Source organism: Moschus berezovskii, chromosome 22 (genome assembly GCF_049115385.1).
Source record: "Moschus berezovskii isolate FMDL1 chromosome 22, NW_MosBer_1.0, whole genome shotgun sequence".
Lineage (NCBI taxonomy): Eukaryota > Metazoa > Chordata > Mammalia > Artiodactyla > Moschidae > Moschus > Moschus berezovskii.
In genome coordinates this window covers 10,896,215-10,911,774 of record NC_142481.1, presented here as the reverse complement: position 1 = coordinate 10,911,774, position 15,560 = coordinate 10,896,215, and the positions used below count along the sequence as shown (strand labels likewise).

General features: G+C 43.4%; 1 pseudogene; it reads left to right on the top strand.

The window, feature by feature from the left end:
• The first annotated feature begins 528 nt into the window (after nt 1-528).
• Nucleotides 529-14,750, top strand: LOC129547299 (retinoblastoma-like protein 1; annotated as a pseudogene).
• The last annotated feature ends 810 nt before the right edge of the window (nt 14,751-15,560 follow it).

Below are 15,560 nucleotides of genomic sequence, written 5' to 3'. Positions count from 1 at the left end.
CATAAACTCCAAATAAATTAGAAATCCCTAAATTGCTGTGTGAAAGTGGAAACACATCAACTAGAAGAATCCATGATTGAATTTCTTTCTATCTTGAAAGTAGGAGAGTCTTTAATTATTAATGCTGAAAATTAAAAGCAGCAAAAAAAAAAAATATTGAGCTGTAGTTAATGACATACAGGTTGAATTATTTAGGAAAAGTGTACTGATGTCTGCAATTTAGTTTGAAATGCATTGAAAAATTAGTGGATAGAGTAAATAGAAATGCGGTTAGACAAGTGTGGCAAAATATTGGTAACAATCTAAGTGGTACACACATGTACACCTCTTTCAACTTTCTTGCATGTTTGAAATTTTCCATAATAAAATGTTGGGAGAAATCCAGGAGCAATGAAATTAAATTTATAAATAAAACGACTTAAGCAGATTTAGAAGTCACTTCAGATGATAAGCTTTTTATCACATTTCCGGTAAAGGACAGGCTCGGAACCCTGGAGAAGAAACGGACTTTTTTGAGGCGAAGCGCGGATGGAGGCCATCGAAGAGCGCGCCTTGGTGTGGGAGGTTGTGGGTAGCGCTCAGAGGAAGGAGGATAAACAAGGGCGGGCACCACGCTGAGGCAGGTGGCGGTGGTCGCGAGATCTGGGAGGCGCTGCAGGCCTTGTGTCGGGAGCTGAACCTGGAGGAGGGGAGCACAAGCTGACTCCGCCGCCATCCAGGACATCTACAGCCTAGAGGAAGTTACACACTGGTCGGCTTCGTTATCTGTCGCCTGCCTCAGAAGCATTGTCCCCACAGTTGGAAACCGTACCTTGGAAAGAAATTAAGCGAAACGCAATTGTGAGGTGTCTACTGTAATTTTCAAAAAATTTGAGCCAATTTTTAAAGATGTGTTTCAAAATCCATATGAAGAGCCACCAAAGTTACCACGAAGCAGGAAGCAGAGGATTCCTTGCAGTGTTAAGGAGCTTTTTAATTTCTTCTGGACACTTTGTATATACTGAGGATAATTTCCATATGATTGGAGATGATTTAATAAACTCTTATCATTTCCTTCTGTGCTGCTTGGATCTGATTTTCGCCAGTGACATTATATGCCCAAATAGACGAGACTCCTTGAACTCATCTTTAAAGGTTTACCATCCTGATTTTCATATTGCTGATATTAGAGCTTCTGTATAGCCTCGCTGCATCACTGCTGTACTGTGTGAACGATAGCCCGAGGGATACAGGAGCACTACTTTAAACCGTATGTTTCAAAACTATTTGACAGGAAGACTTTAAAGGAGAGAATGCCTCCTGGGCCTTTCCAGTTTACCGACATTAGCAAACCAGTGAACACGGAGTGTGAAGAATATGTTTTAACTGTTGGTGGTTATGATGAGAAACTCTTTTGGGGAGAATATGCAGAAGAGGAAATAACTCCTGGGAAGTTCACTGGTGATGCCCTGTTCAGGAAACTGACAACCCAGACTACTGTGGAGTGTAACCTTCAACAATACTTTGAAACAAACATTATTTATACCTTCTACCCCACTGACAGGACATCAGTATTTAAGAGAAAAAGTAGCAGTCGTTAACTCCTGTCGCTTCAGTCACTCGAGAGTGAGCTGATTACAGAGTGTTGTGGCCAGATTGAAAAATGCACCAAGTAACCAAGTTATAAATATTTTTGAGTCTTGTTTTTGTAATCCTAGGGAAAACATAATGAAACTAGTGAGAGAGACTCTGCCAACACTATACTCAATCAACAGATAAACAGCCAGAATCTTGCATAGACTTCGCTGTGAACAAACAGGAACTTGCAGAAATTTTATATTATAAAATATTAGAGATCGCAATCATTCAGACAACACAAAGACTTCATGGAATAGACATGTCAGTTATTTTAGAGCAGGATATATATTTTTCATCATTCCTTGATGGCCTGTTGTTTGGAAATTGTCCTCTTTGCCTATAGCTCACTTCATACTTTTCTCTGGATTACTGAAGTTTTTAATCTGTGGCCATTTTATTTTTATAAGGTTATAGAGGTGGTGGAGTGACAATGGAAAGAGTGAGAGACTATTTTCTTGAGCTCCAAAATCACTGCAGATGGTGACTGAAGCCATGAAATTAAAGGATGCTTGCTCCTTGGAAGAAAAGCTATGACAAACCTAGTGAAGTGAAAAGTGAAGTCGCTCAGTCGTGTCCGACTCTTTACGACCCCATGGGACCGTAGCCCACCAGGATCCTCGGTCCATGGGATTTTCCAGGCATGAATACTGGAGTGGGTTGCCATTTCTTTCTCCAGGGGATCTTCCCGACCCAGGGGTTGAACCCGGGTCTCCTGCACTATAGGCAGACGCTTTACTGTCTGAGCTACCAGGGAAACCCATGACAAACCTAGACAGCATATTAAAAAGCAGAGACATTACTTTGCCAATAAAGTTCCATCTAGTCAAAGCTATAGTTTTTCCAGTAGTCATGTATGGATATGAGAGTTGGACCATACAGAATGCTGAGCGCCTAAGAATTGATGCTTTTGAACTGTGGAGTTGGAGAAGACTCTTGGGAGTCCCTTGGCCTGCAAGGAGATCAAACCAGTCAGTTCTAAAGGAAATCAGTACTCTGGAAAGACTGATGCTGAAGCTGAAACTCCAGTACTTTGGCCACCTGATGCGGAGAACTGACTCATTGGAAAAGACCCTTATTTGGGGAAAGATTGAAGGCAGGAGGAGAAGGGGATGACAGAGGATGAGATGGTTGGATGGTATCACCAATGATTTGATGGACATGAGTTTGAGCAAGCTCTGGGAGTTGGTGATGGACAGGGAAGCCTGGCATGCTGTAGCCCATGGGGTCACAAAGAGTTGGACACAACTGAGCGACTGAACTGAACTGATAGAGGTGGTGATCTGCTCAGAAGAGGGACTCTCCAGGGATATGGTGAAACACCTGAGCAGCATCGAAGAACAGATATTAAAACATTTAGTATGGAGTCATGATTCTGCATTGTGGGAGGCTCTCCATGCTTCTGCAAAGTTCCTGCCTGTGAAGAAGTTACATTCCCAAATAACTTTGAAACAGGAGGAGGGGGAAATGTACAAGGGCATCTTTCCCATGATGCCAGTGTCTTCTGGGTCAAAGAAATGGATGACCTTGTCATCCAAGGGTCAAAGAAATTTGGACTGACAGTGGAAGTCTTCAAAGGGGTAGGGAACTGTTGTCTCCAATTTCTGTCCACGAAAGCTACAGTTCTCCTACGGCTGGGAATGCTAAGAGACTTTGTGGGGAAGACTCCCCCTAAAGGAAATGCTTAAGGACAGGATCATAACAGAGGGAACAAAATTGAAATTTGTTCCTTCTTCAAGCATTACCACTGAAAATATGTCAATTTCACCCAGACAGTTCAGTTCAGTTCAGTTCAGTCGCTCGGTTGTGTCCGACTCTCCGCGACCCCATGAATCACAGCACGCCAGGCCTCCCTGTCCATCACCAACTCCTGGAGTTCACTCAAACTCATGTCCACAGAGTCGGTGATGCCATCCAGCCATCTCATTCTCTGTCGTCCCCTTCTCCTCCCGCCCCCAACCTTTCCCAGCATCAGAGTCTTTTCTAGTGAGTCAACTCTTCGCATGAGGTGGCCAAAGTATTGCAGTTTCAGCTTTAGCTTCAGTCCTTCCAATGAACACCCAGGATTGATCTCCTTTAGAATGGACTGGTTGGATCTCCTTGCAGTACAAGGGACAGAGTCTTCTGTTAATGGCCAGAGATATAGAATAGGGACAACAGGACATAAAATTACAATCCTATTGCATACAATCCAGCAAATGATGCTGGATCGATCACACTGATATCAGTTTCCATGAATGGGTCAGTTCTTATGCCAGGGAGTGCTCTACTGTCTAAATTCAGTGCATCGCCTCTAAGAGTTTGAAAGATATCAACAACATGCTAAAGCCAGGTGAGCAGAGAACCAAGAAATGGGCGATAGGGACTTCCCTGGTGGTCAGCAATTAAGATTCTGTGCCTCCATTGCGGGGGACACAGTTTCCATCCCTGGTTGGAGAACTAAGGTCTTACGTGCCTTGGCCAAAAAATATAAAAGGAGCAAGCAATAGCTATCGATGGTGCAGAATCACCAACCATCAAGAAAATGATGATGTGTTACTTAAATAACTACAGGATGTTGTCAGTGAAAGAGCAGATCATTAGCCCCTCCCCATTTCTATGATAAAAGCACTTTCAGGATGTTTCGCAGAAAGTTGGGGCTCTGTTTTTCAAAACATTCAGCTCTTGTAAGTAGTAAATATCACTGAGTTACAAGAAAACTTGCATCAAAATTAAGTGGATTTTTTTTAAACATTTGTCCAAAATGTAGTTGCAGATATATTTGAGTTGGATTGCAAACAGATGTTTGAAGTACCTTCTAAGCATGTTAATAGTCGTAGCTGTTTGTCTTTTTTTGCTGCACCATGTGGCCTGAAGGGGTGGATCTTAGTTCCCTGATAAGGGATCAAACTCTTGGCTCCTGCAGTGGAAGCAGGAAGTCTTAACTCCTGGACCACCGGGGAAGTCCCAAAATTTTTAACATATTTGTTCTTCGGGTTTTTCAGATGAAGTAAGGAGAAATTTCATCATTTTCTAGGCCACTTTTTAAAATAATCAAATGTCTTCTCCTCTAGGCTTTACACTATAAGGGTGAATAATCTGTTTTTGGCAAGTATGCTTTGAGATACTTATGTTCCCAGTTTAATGTTGAGCAGGAGTTGGGTCCCATAGCATCTAGGGCAGAGGAGATGCACCAGCCTGTCTTTGACCCAGCGTGGTAACTGTACATCCAGGTGCCAGGACCATTCTAGGGTGTCCAGACTCTTCTATGCCCTTCCTCTCCTTGAATGGAGGTAGATTTATACCTGAACCCCCTCATAACCCCCATGACTTACTTTCCAACCCTAAGCCCTCTTAGCCTGGTGTCACAACCTAGCACGAGAGATACTTGCTCCTTTTTAAAATTACTATCATTTTGTTTTCTAAGCCATTAACTTAATTATATATGATTATATTATGTCATATAATTCTCAAAATAGGAAGCTGCTTCCCAAGCCAGTAGAGTAAAATACAGAAAAGAATTGTTAGAAACTGAATTTCCTATTAGTGAGATAATACCATAATAGGGGAGTTGTTCTTTCTGAGGTCTTAATAGGATTGTTCATTCTCAGTGTCTAATTGATCCCCTTAGAATAGTTGAAACCTTTTCCAGAACCACAGTAATATCACTTCATACCTTTTAATTATACTATATACCTCAATGAAACATCTGCGTATTACTCCGCTCTCTTTGTTCTCAGCATCATTGCTACTTTGTAAGTTTCCCATCTGGGTTTTTATAAAGCAGTTCTTTTTTTTTCAGACTTTAAACTTCTGTCTTGTATTATGGTATAGCTGATTAATGGATTTCCCTAGCGGCTCAGACAGTAAAGAATCTACCTGCAGTGCAGGAGCCCCAGGTTCAGTCCCTGGGTCGGGAAGATCCTGTGGAAAAGGGAATGGCACCCCACTCCAGTATTCTTGCCTGGAGAATTTCATGGACAGAGGAGCCTGATGGGCTACAGTCCATGGTGTTGCAGAGTCAGACACAGCTGAGCAACTAACACACACACACACACACAGAGCTGATTAACAATGTTGTGATGGTTTCATGCGAACAGCAAGGAACTCAGCCATACGTACACAGGTATTCATTCTCCCTCAAGCCCCCTCCCATCCAGACTGGCATATTACATTGAGTAGTTTCATGTCATGTGTATGTTCAGTAGTCCTTGTTGGTTATCCATTTTGAACACAACAGAGTATATGACCTTCCCAAACGCCCTATTCTTTCTTAATCATTTATTTGGCTGCACTGGTTGCTGTGTGAGGGCTTTCTCTAGTTGCAGCGTGCTGCTTCTCATTGTGTTGGCTTCTCTCATTGTGGAGCACAGGCTGTAGGTGTAAGGGCTTCAGTAGTTGCGGTTCCTGGGCTCTAGAGCACAGGCTCAGTAGCTGTGGTGCATGGGCTTAGCTGCCCTGCGGCAATGTGGAATCTTCCTGGACGAGGGATTGAACCTGTGTCTCCTGTATTAGCAGTCAGATTCTTAACTGCTGGACCACCAGGGAAGTCCCCCATTAGGGTGTGATCCCTGGGCCCCTTAAGAATGTTTTCCAGGGCTAGGGGTACAGCTTTCCAAAGAATCAGTTGTTCAGTATTCACTTTTTCTAGTGTGTTTCCAGGATCTAGAATGACATGGATAAGCAGTTCTTAATTTTGACAAAATGTTATCAAATTTACCATCTGAGTCACCAGGGAAACCCTATGTATGTTTATTAAATTGAAAACCTTATTTTTTTAATGCAGAGTATTTAACTCTCAGTTCAGTTCAGTTCAGTCGCTTAGTCGTGTCTGACTCTTTGTGACCCCATGAATCACAGCACACCAGGCCTCTCTGTCCATCACCAACTCCCGGAGTTCACTCAAACTCACCTCCATCGAGTCGGTGATGCCATCCGGCCATCTCATTCTCGGTCGTCCCCTTCTCCTCCTGCCCCCAATCCTTCCCAGTATCAGAGTCTTTTCCAGTGAGTCAACTCTTCGCATGAGGTGGCCAAAGTATTGCAGTTTCAGCTTTAGCATCAGTCCTTCCAATGAACACCCAGGATTGATCTCCTTTAGAATGGACTGGTTGGATCTCCTTGCAGTCCAAGGGACTCTCAAGAGTCTTCTCCAACACCACAGTTCAAAAGCATCAATTGTTCAGCAATCAGCTTTCTTCACAGTCCAACTCTCACATCCATTCATGACCACTGGATAAACCATAGCCTTGACTAGACGGACCTTGGTTGGCAAAGTAATGTCTCTGCTTTTTAATATGCTATCTAGGTTGGTCTAACCCTGGCTAATTTGAATTAGTCTAACATTTGGCTATGAATTAGTAATTACGACAGGAAATTTATTGTTAAATTTTAAGAAGAAAAGTGACATTTTACTTCTCTGGAAATTACATCCTCATTTTTTGTATAGTATCTACCTGTTTTATAAGTCAGATAACATTAAGTCTATCTTGAATCCATATAAATATATATTATACTTTTATTATATCAGTTCAGTTCAGTCACTCAGTAGTGCCTGACTCTTTGGGACCCCATGGACTGCAACATGCGCCAGGCTTCCCTGTCCATCACCAACTCCCAGAGCTTGCTCAAACTCATGTCCATCAAATCGGTGATGCCATCCAACCATCTCATCCTCTGTCATCCCCTTCTCCTCCTGCCTTCAATCTTCCCCAGCTTCAGGGTCTTTCCTGAAGAATGAGTCAGTTTTTCACATCGGGTAGCCAAAGTACTTGAGTTTCAGCATTAGTCCTTCCAATGAATATTCAGGGTTGATTTCCTTTAGGACTGACTGGTTTGATCTCCTTGCAGTCCCAGGGACTCTCAAGAATCTTCTCCAGCCAGCACCACAGTTCAAAAGCATCAAATCTTCGGCACTCAGCTTTCTTTATGGCCCAGCTCTCACATCCATACATGACTACTGGAAAAACCATAGCTTTGACTAGACAGACCTTTGTCAAATGACTTGTGGGATCTTAATTCCTGGACCAAGGATCAAACCTGGGTCCACAGCAGTGAAAGTGCTGAGTCCTAACTGCTGGACCACCACGGAATTTCCAAATCTTTGTATATATTTTTATGTAACTATAACTGTTGTGTCATTTTCATTGTTGTTATTAATGTGCAAAATGTAAATGAGCACTTGTCTTTATGAGAAACTCTGGACATATTTTATCAGATTTCAAGACTGGATAGCAATGCACATAAAATAGTTAATACAACATTGGAGTGTTGAGATTATTGAAAAAGAAGATGATGCTATAAGCAAAGTAAAATTGTGACGATCTCAGAGAAAATATTTACAACTTATGTCACACACACAAAATGTTTACCTCTTTATAAGGAAAAGACTAAAAGCCCAATGTTCTAAAATGTGCAGAAGAAGTAGATCACAGAGAAACAAATATGAGGCATCATTAACTATATGAAAAGATATTCAACTTCACTCATAATAAGAGCAACTCCAATGAAAACTACCCTGAAGTGGCAGTCTTCACCTATGAAATTGGCAAAAATTTCTAAGGTGGGAAAGACCCTCTCATGCATTGCTGGTGGACATGCAAAATGATACAAACTCCGTGGGCAAATCTGATGATAGCTAAGTAACTGAACAACATATGTCTTTACTCTTAGACCTAGCAATGCCACTCCCAGGAATATACCTTGCAGACCCATCTCCACAGAAAGAGCAAGCCTGCAGCTTGGCGTCAAGCTTGAAAACCTTCAAAGAACAGAAACAGGTATCACAGGCTGGGCCATTCTTACTTTTCTATTTTGAACATTTTTAAGCCTATTTAAATTACAAGACGAGTATCTTTGTTCACTGCTTCATCTAGATTCACTGCTTCATCTAGATTCACTGCTCATTAATGTTTGTTTAACTTGCTTTTATTTCTCTCTGTGTATATGTGATGATGATGGTTGTGGTGTTGTTGTTAATGAATGGGCCATTTGAAAGTAATCTGAGACCTTATGATTCTTTACCCCTAAATGCTCTAGCAGGTAACTCCCAAGAACAAAGACATTGTTCTAATAACCACAATTCAGTGATTGAATTCAGGAAGCTTATAATTGACATACACTATTATTTAAAAAATAATTTTATTTATTTTTGGCCATGCTGGATCTTTGTTGCTTGTTGGGCTTTTCTCTACTTGCAGAGAGTGGGGGCTACTCTCTAGTTGCGGTGTGCCGGTTTCTCATTGCGGTGGCTTCTCCTGTTGCCCAGCATGCTCTCTTGGACTTTAGTAGTTGCAGCTCCCAGGCTTTGTTGCCTCAAGGAATGTGGGAACTTCCTGGACCAGGGATGTGACCCATTTCCCTGGATTGGCAGGCGATTCTTAACCACTGGACCACCAGGGAAGCCATATATATATTATATATATATATATATATTTCTTTTGAATAAATACCCAAGAGGATTCTAAATCACAGGGTAAATGTATATTCAACTTGACAAGAAAGTGCCAATCTGTTTTTCAAAGTGGGGGTACTATTGGGTTGGCCAAAAAATTCATTTGTGTTTTTCCATTACATCTTAAGGAAAAATCCAAACGAATTTATTGGCCAACCCAATATTTTGGACTCCCTTCAACACTATGTGAGAGTTCTAGCTGCTGCATATTTTTCTAGTGTTTGGTATTATCAGTCTTTTAAAAATTTTAGCCTTTCTAAATGTATAGTCGTATCTCTTTGTGGCATTAATTTGAAAATCCCTGGTGATTGTAGATGCTGAGTGTCTTGATGTTTGTTGGCCTTTAATATATCTTCTTTTGGGAAGTGTTCATGTCTTTTGCCCATTTTAAAGTTGGAAATTAAAATTTTTTTCATTAAGTTGTAAAGATACTTTATATGTTCTGATTTCAACCAATTTGGTGGAAAACATATTATACATATTTTCTCCCAGGTTGTGGCTTACAGTTTCATTTTCTTAATTTTGTCTTTTGAAGGACAGAAGTTTTAAGTTTTGTTACGTCCCATTTATCTTTTTTTTTTCTTTTATGGTTAGTGCTTTTAGTGTCTAAAAAAACCTTGCCTACCCCAAGTTTATGAAAAGTTTCTCCAATTCTTTTTTAGAAATTTTATAGCTTTAGAGTTTATATGCTAGGTCTGTGATTATATGTTAGGTCTGTGATTCATTTAAGGTAATTTTTGTGTGCACTGTGAACTGGGTTCAGTTTTATTCATGCAAATATCCAGTTGTTTCAGGAACATTTATTGAAAAGACTTTCCTCCCTTTGAATTGTACTACATGTTTATAGAAAATCAACTTTGGGTCTATTTTTGCACTATTGTGTTTGTATGATATATATCCTTATTCCAATACCATACTGTCTTTTTTAAAGATTTATTTACTTGTTTATATGTGGCTGCACCGGGCCTTTATTTCTGTGCACAGGCCTTCTCCAATTGCAGCGAGCAGGTACTACTCTCTAGTTGCAGTGTAAGGGCTTCACACTGCCGTCGTTTCTCTTGTTGCAGAGCACAGGCTCTAGGCGCTAAGCCTTCCTTAGTTTAGGCACGTGCATGGGCTGCATAGTTATGGCACAGGGGATTAGTTGTCCCTCGGTATGGGGGCTCTTCCCGGACCAGGGATCAAACCCGTCTCCCCTGTATTGGCTGACAGATTCTTTAACAGTGAGCCACCAGAGAAGCTCCAGTACCGCACTGTCTTGATTACTGTAGCTTTAAAGAAATTACTGAAGGGTAGGTGATATACAGTGTTATAAATGCATATTCTTCTTCATATTCTTTCCCGTTATGGTTTATCACAGGGTATTGAAAGCAGTTCCCTGTGTTGCACGTTGTTGTTTAACCATGCTGCATATATACTAGTTTGTGTCTGCTAATCCCAAACTCCCAGCCCTTCCCTCCTGCACCCCTCCTCCCCTTCGGCGACCATATGTCTGTTCTCTGGGTCTGTGAGTCTGTTTCTGTTTCACAGATATCCTCATTTGTGTCATAGTTTGGATTCCACATATAAGTGACATCATGTCATTCTGACTTACTTCGCTTAGTATGGTCATCTCCAGGTGCATCCATGTTGCTGCAGATGGCATTAGTTCATTCATTTTTGTGGCTGAGTAATGTCCGTCTAGTCAAGGCTATGGTTTTCCAGTGGTCATGTATGGATGTGAGAGTTGGACTGTGAAGAAAGCTGATCGCCGATGAATTGATGCTTTTGAACTGTGGTGCTGGAAAAGACTCTTGAGAGTCCCTTGGACTGCAAGGAGGTCCAACCAGTCCATTCTTAAGGAGATCAATCCTGGGTGTTCATTGGAGGGACTGATGCTAAAGCTGAAACTCCAATACACTGGCCACCTCATGCGACGAGTTGACTCACTGGAAAAGACTCTGATGCTGGGAAGGATTGGGGGCGGGAGGAGAAGGGGACAACAGAGAATGAGATGGCTGGATGGCATCACCGACTCTATGGAGGTGAGTTTGAGTGAACTCCGGGAGTTGGTGATGGACAGGGATGCCTGGTGTGCTGTGATTCATGGGGTCGCAAAGAGTCGGACACGACTGAGCGACTGAACTGAACTGAATGTTCCATTGTGTATCTATACTGCATCTTCTTTATCCATTCATCTGTCGATGGGTATTTAGCTTGTTTCCATGTTTTGACTATTGTAAATAGTGCTGCTGTGAACATAGGAATACATGTATCTTTCAAATTGTAATTTCTTAAAGCAGTGTTTTGTTTTTTATATCCCACCTCTGGATCCCTGATGTGAGCCCTGCCTGAGGGGTTGGGTCAGCTGTGTTGGAGCAGCAATCTGTTGTGGCCCGGGGTGCCCTGGTGGGGCATGGTGGTGGTGGTTTGGTTGCTAAGTTGTGTCCCACTCTTGCGAGTTCATAGACTGTAGCCTGCTGAGCTCCTCTGGCCGAGGAATTCTCCAGGCAAGAATACTGGAGTGGGTTGCCAGTTCCTTCTCCATTGCAGCAGTGTTTTTTTAGTTTTCAGTGAAAATTTGCTCCTAATTTCACTCCCAGGTGAAATTTACTCCTAATTATTATTTTGTATGCTTTTGTAAATGGAATTATTTAATTTCTCTTTTAGACTGTTTATTGCTAGTGTACAGAAGTACAACTGGTTTGTGTGTGATGATTTTATATCCTCCACACTGCTGAATTCATTTTTAGTTCTATTTTTTTTTTATTCTTTAGGAGTTTCCACTTATAAGATCATGCTATTGCAAACAGATTTTATTTCTTCTCCAGTTATTTCTTTTTCTTGCCTTTTTCTAGAAGCTGGAACTATAGTACTATGTTGAATAGAAATGGTGAAAGCAAATATTCTCATTTTGATTCTGATCTTAGGGAGTTTCAAAAAGATTGAAAGTTTTCAATCTTTCCCCATTGCATGTAATATTACTTATTTTTTAATATATCGCCTTTATCATGTTGAAGAATTTCCCTTCTATTCCTAGTTTATTTATTGCTTTTTGTCATAAAAGGTGTCAGTTCATGTCTAATTCTTTTTCATATCCCCATGAACATGAATGCAAAAATAATAAAATATTAAGAAAGCAAAGCAAGCAGTACATAATAATAATACATCATGATCAAGTGGGTTTAACCTTAAATTTTCAAGATTGTTTGAACAATCAACCACCAATCTAAGTAATCCATCTTCCATTAATAGAATAAAGAAGAAAATAGTTTAATTACCCTAAAAGATACAGCAAGAGCATCAAGCAAATTTTATTTTCCACACAAAAACTCTCATCATGCTGGGAATAGAAAGGATCTTCTTCCTTTTGATATGGAGCATCTATGAAAAGCCTACAGTTAACATGATATTTGGGCTTCCCAGATAACTCAGCAATAAAGAATCCACCTGCCAATGCAGGAGAATCAGCTTCCATCCCTGGGTTGGGAGATCTCCTGGAGAAGGGAATGGCAACCCACTCCAGTATTCTTGCCTGGGAAATCCCATGGACAGAGGATCCTGGCAGGCTGCAAGTCCATGGGGTCGCAAAGAGTCAGACACGACTTATTGACTGAACAACAACGACACGATACTTAATAATGAAAGACTAAATGGAGAAGACTCTTGAGAGTCCCTTGGACTGCAAGGAGATCCAGCCAGTCCATTCTAAGGGAGATCGATCCTGGGTGTTCATTGGAAGGACTGATGCTAAAGCTGAAACTCCAATACTTTGGCCACCTCATGCAAAGAGTTGACTCACTGGAAAAGACTCTGATGCTGGGAAAGGTTGGGGGCGGGAGGAGAAGGGGATGACAGAGAATGAGATGGCTGGATGGCATCACTGACTCTATGGACATGAGTCTGAGTGAACTCCGGGAGTTGGTGATGGACAGGGAGGCCTGGCGTGCTGTGATTCATGGGGTCGCGGAGAGTCGGACACTACTGAGCGACTGAACTGAACTGAACTGAACTGAAATGCTTCCCTTCTGAGCCTGGGAATAAGATGAGTGTGTCAACTGCCAATCTTTTATTAGTTACGTTGTATTCCACTGGGGACTGTACCTACTGGACTCAATTAAACTATCACCTATTGACTGTTTTCCGTCGTCGCCACTTTGAACAGCGTAGCAGTGTCTGCCTTGCACCTGCCAGTGTCTGCAGAGGGACACATTCCTAGAAGTGGGGTTCCTGCAGTCAAGGGTATGAGCATTTTAAATTTCCCTTTGAAAATCATTCCATATATTACAAAGTTCTTTAGGCAAGACTACAAGAAAATTTGGGGGAATCTATTGATTCCATTTTCTTCCTTGGGCCCTCTGGGGTATTATGAACTGCCAGATGATATCTGTGGTCCAGTGGAGGGTTGGATCTCAGAGCAGGTGCCTCTTCCTCCAGGAAGCCTTCCTGATTCCCAGACAAAGTCAGGGAAACTTTGAACTTCCCCAGCCCTTTGAGCTCCCCGACTCTAGCCTTGACCATTTTGGATGACAAACTTGTCTCCCCCCTTGACTGTCAGTTCTGTCAGGGCAGGGCCAAGGCTGTTGAGGTCACTATAGTGTTCCCAGCATCACCCTGTACAAGGTTGGGTGTACAAGATGAACTCAGTGGATGAATGGATAGAATGAGTGAATTTATAGCAACAAAAAGAGAGGCGACCCAAGATGGGGACAGGACTCAGCTTCCAGGGGCTCAGAGAGGTGGTAGGGAGGCTCAGAGTGAGAGATGGACACTTGAGGGTTGGAAGGGGGCTTCCAGAAGGAAACAAAGTCTCTAAGAAAGAGATAGCCAGAGAGGGGTGGCATCTCAAGAAGAGGCATGGGGACTCAGTGGTGACTGGGGATTAGAGAGAGCAGTTAAGGCTGGCAAGGATGATGGGTGCTCCGACGGGGCTGGAGGTTGCAGAAGACCTGGGAACTGAGGCCCCTAGGCAGGGTGGGAGTTCGGTAGGTTCCCACCTTCATCCTGCTCCTCTTGCAGACAGCGACAACCAGGCTTGCCTCCTCCAGTTTGACCACCTGCTCGGTTGTGGAGGGATTGGGAAGGGCTCAAGGGCTTTGCTAGGTCAGCACTGGACACCGTTGGTCTCTCCCCCAGACCTCAGGGGCCTCTTTCACACTGTTTGGGTGCTTTGCTGGGGCTGCCTTAGACACAGGGCTCAGTGGGAAATGACCGGACCTGGGTGGGCAGCTCATCAGAAAGGCATTGGGCAGAGAAGGAGGGTCCCCACCCACTCTGGGTGGGTATGGAGGGGCGGGTGCAGGAAGCCCCAGGGTGGGGGTGGCTACTGACCCCGGGGTCTCTCCTTTCCCAGAATTTCCTGCCCTGGTGCCTTTATGGTCCTGGCTGCAATTTCACATTTTGATGAAGCCGAATGATCCTGGTCCCAACTGAACCAAGCCCAGTCCGAGGGGAGGGCATGGCCCCCTGGAGGCCGCCTGCCTCCCTTTCTCTCATCTGGACCATGGCTGTGGCCCATATGGATAGTCCCCTCCCCAGCCGGCGTCGTCTCCTTTCTCCCCTTCCCAGGAAGGCGCTGCTCAGCCACTTCCTGGCTGTGTGGCCAGAGTGTCCATCAGAGCCTTGGGGACCTCATCAGTACACCAGGAACAATAACACCATCCATCTCCCAGGGGTTGACGGGGAGGCTGGCCCAGGACCAGGCAGCGAGGCACGGGTACAGTGAGTTAGGCACGTGCTTGGCCTGGCGCACAGCAGGGCCGGCAGACAGTGACCGAGAGCTCTTGGAATCTGTCTGATCGGGGTTTAAATCCCAGCCACCGCCTCTAACTGTCCTAACCTCTGAGACTGCTTCCTGCCTGAGAGGACCAGTCCCTTCTCCCAGGGCCAGGGGGATGGTGCCATGAGACACTCTGCGTTTTAAAAATATTTTCTTTATTTATGTCTTTGTTTGTTTAGGCTGCACTGGGTCTTAGTTGCGGCATGTGGGATCTAGTTCCCCAAACAGGGGTTGAACCTGGGCCCCTGCACTGGGAGCAGGGAGTCTTACCCACTGGACCACCAGGGAAGTCCCGAGATGCTCTGCATGTAAGATACATTCAGGGAGCCCCTGACACAGAATAGGTAGGTACCCAGTAAACAGTTACCACCCTGCCCCAGTCCCACAGTCCAGAAATCAGCTCTGTGTGAATCCAATCAGTTAAGGGTTTTCCAAGCACTTCCCCTGGGTCAGGATATGAGCCACATGCTTCGCACACAATCTCCTTAGGAGCCTGGGGTGAGTAGGTGGGGTCTTACCCCTGGCACTCTTTGGATGGTGATTTGACATTTTTTATTAATTTTCTGACCGCACCACACAGCACATAGGATCTTAGTATACCAACCAGGAATTGACTCATGCCCTCTGCGTTGGAAGCGCAGAGTCTTCACCACTGGACCACCAGGGAAGCCCCTGGATGGTGACTTTAGTGGCACTCCTGTCTTCTTCTGGGCCTCTGTTTCCAAATCTGCAAGTTTGCTGAGTGAATCCTCGGGA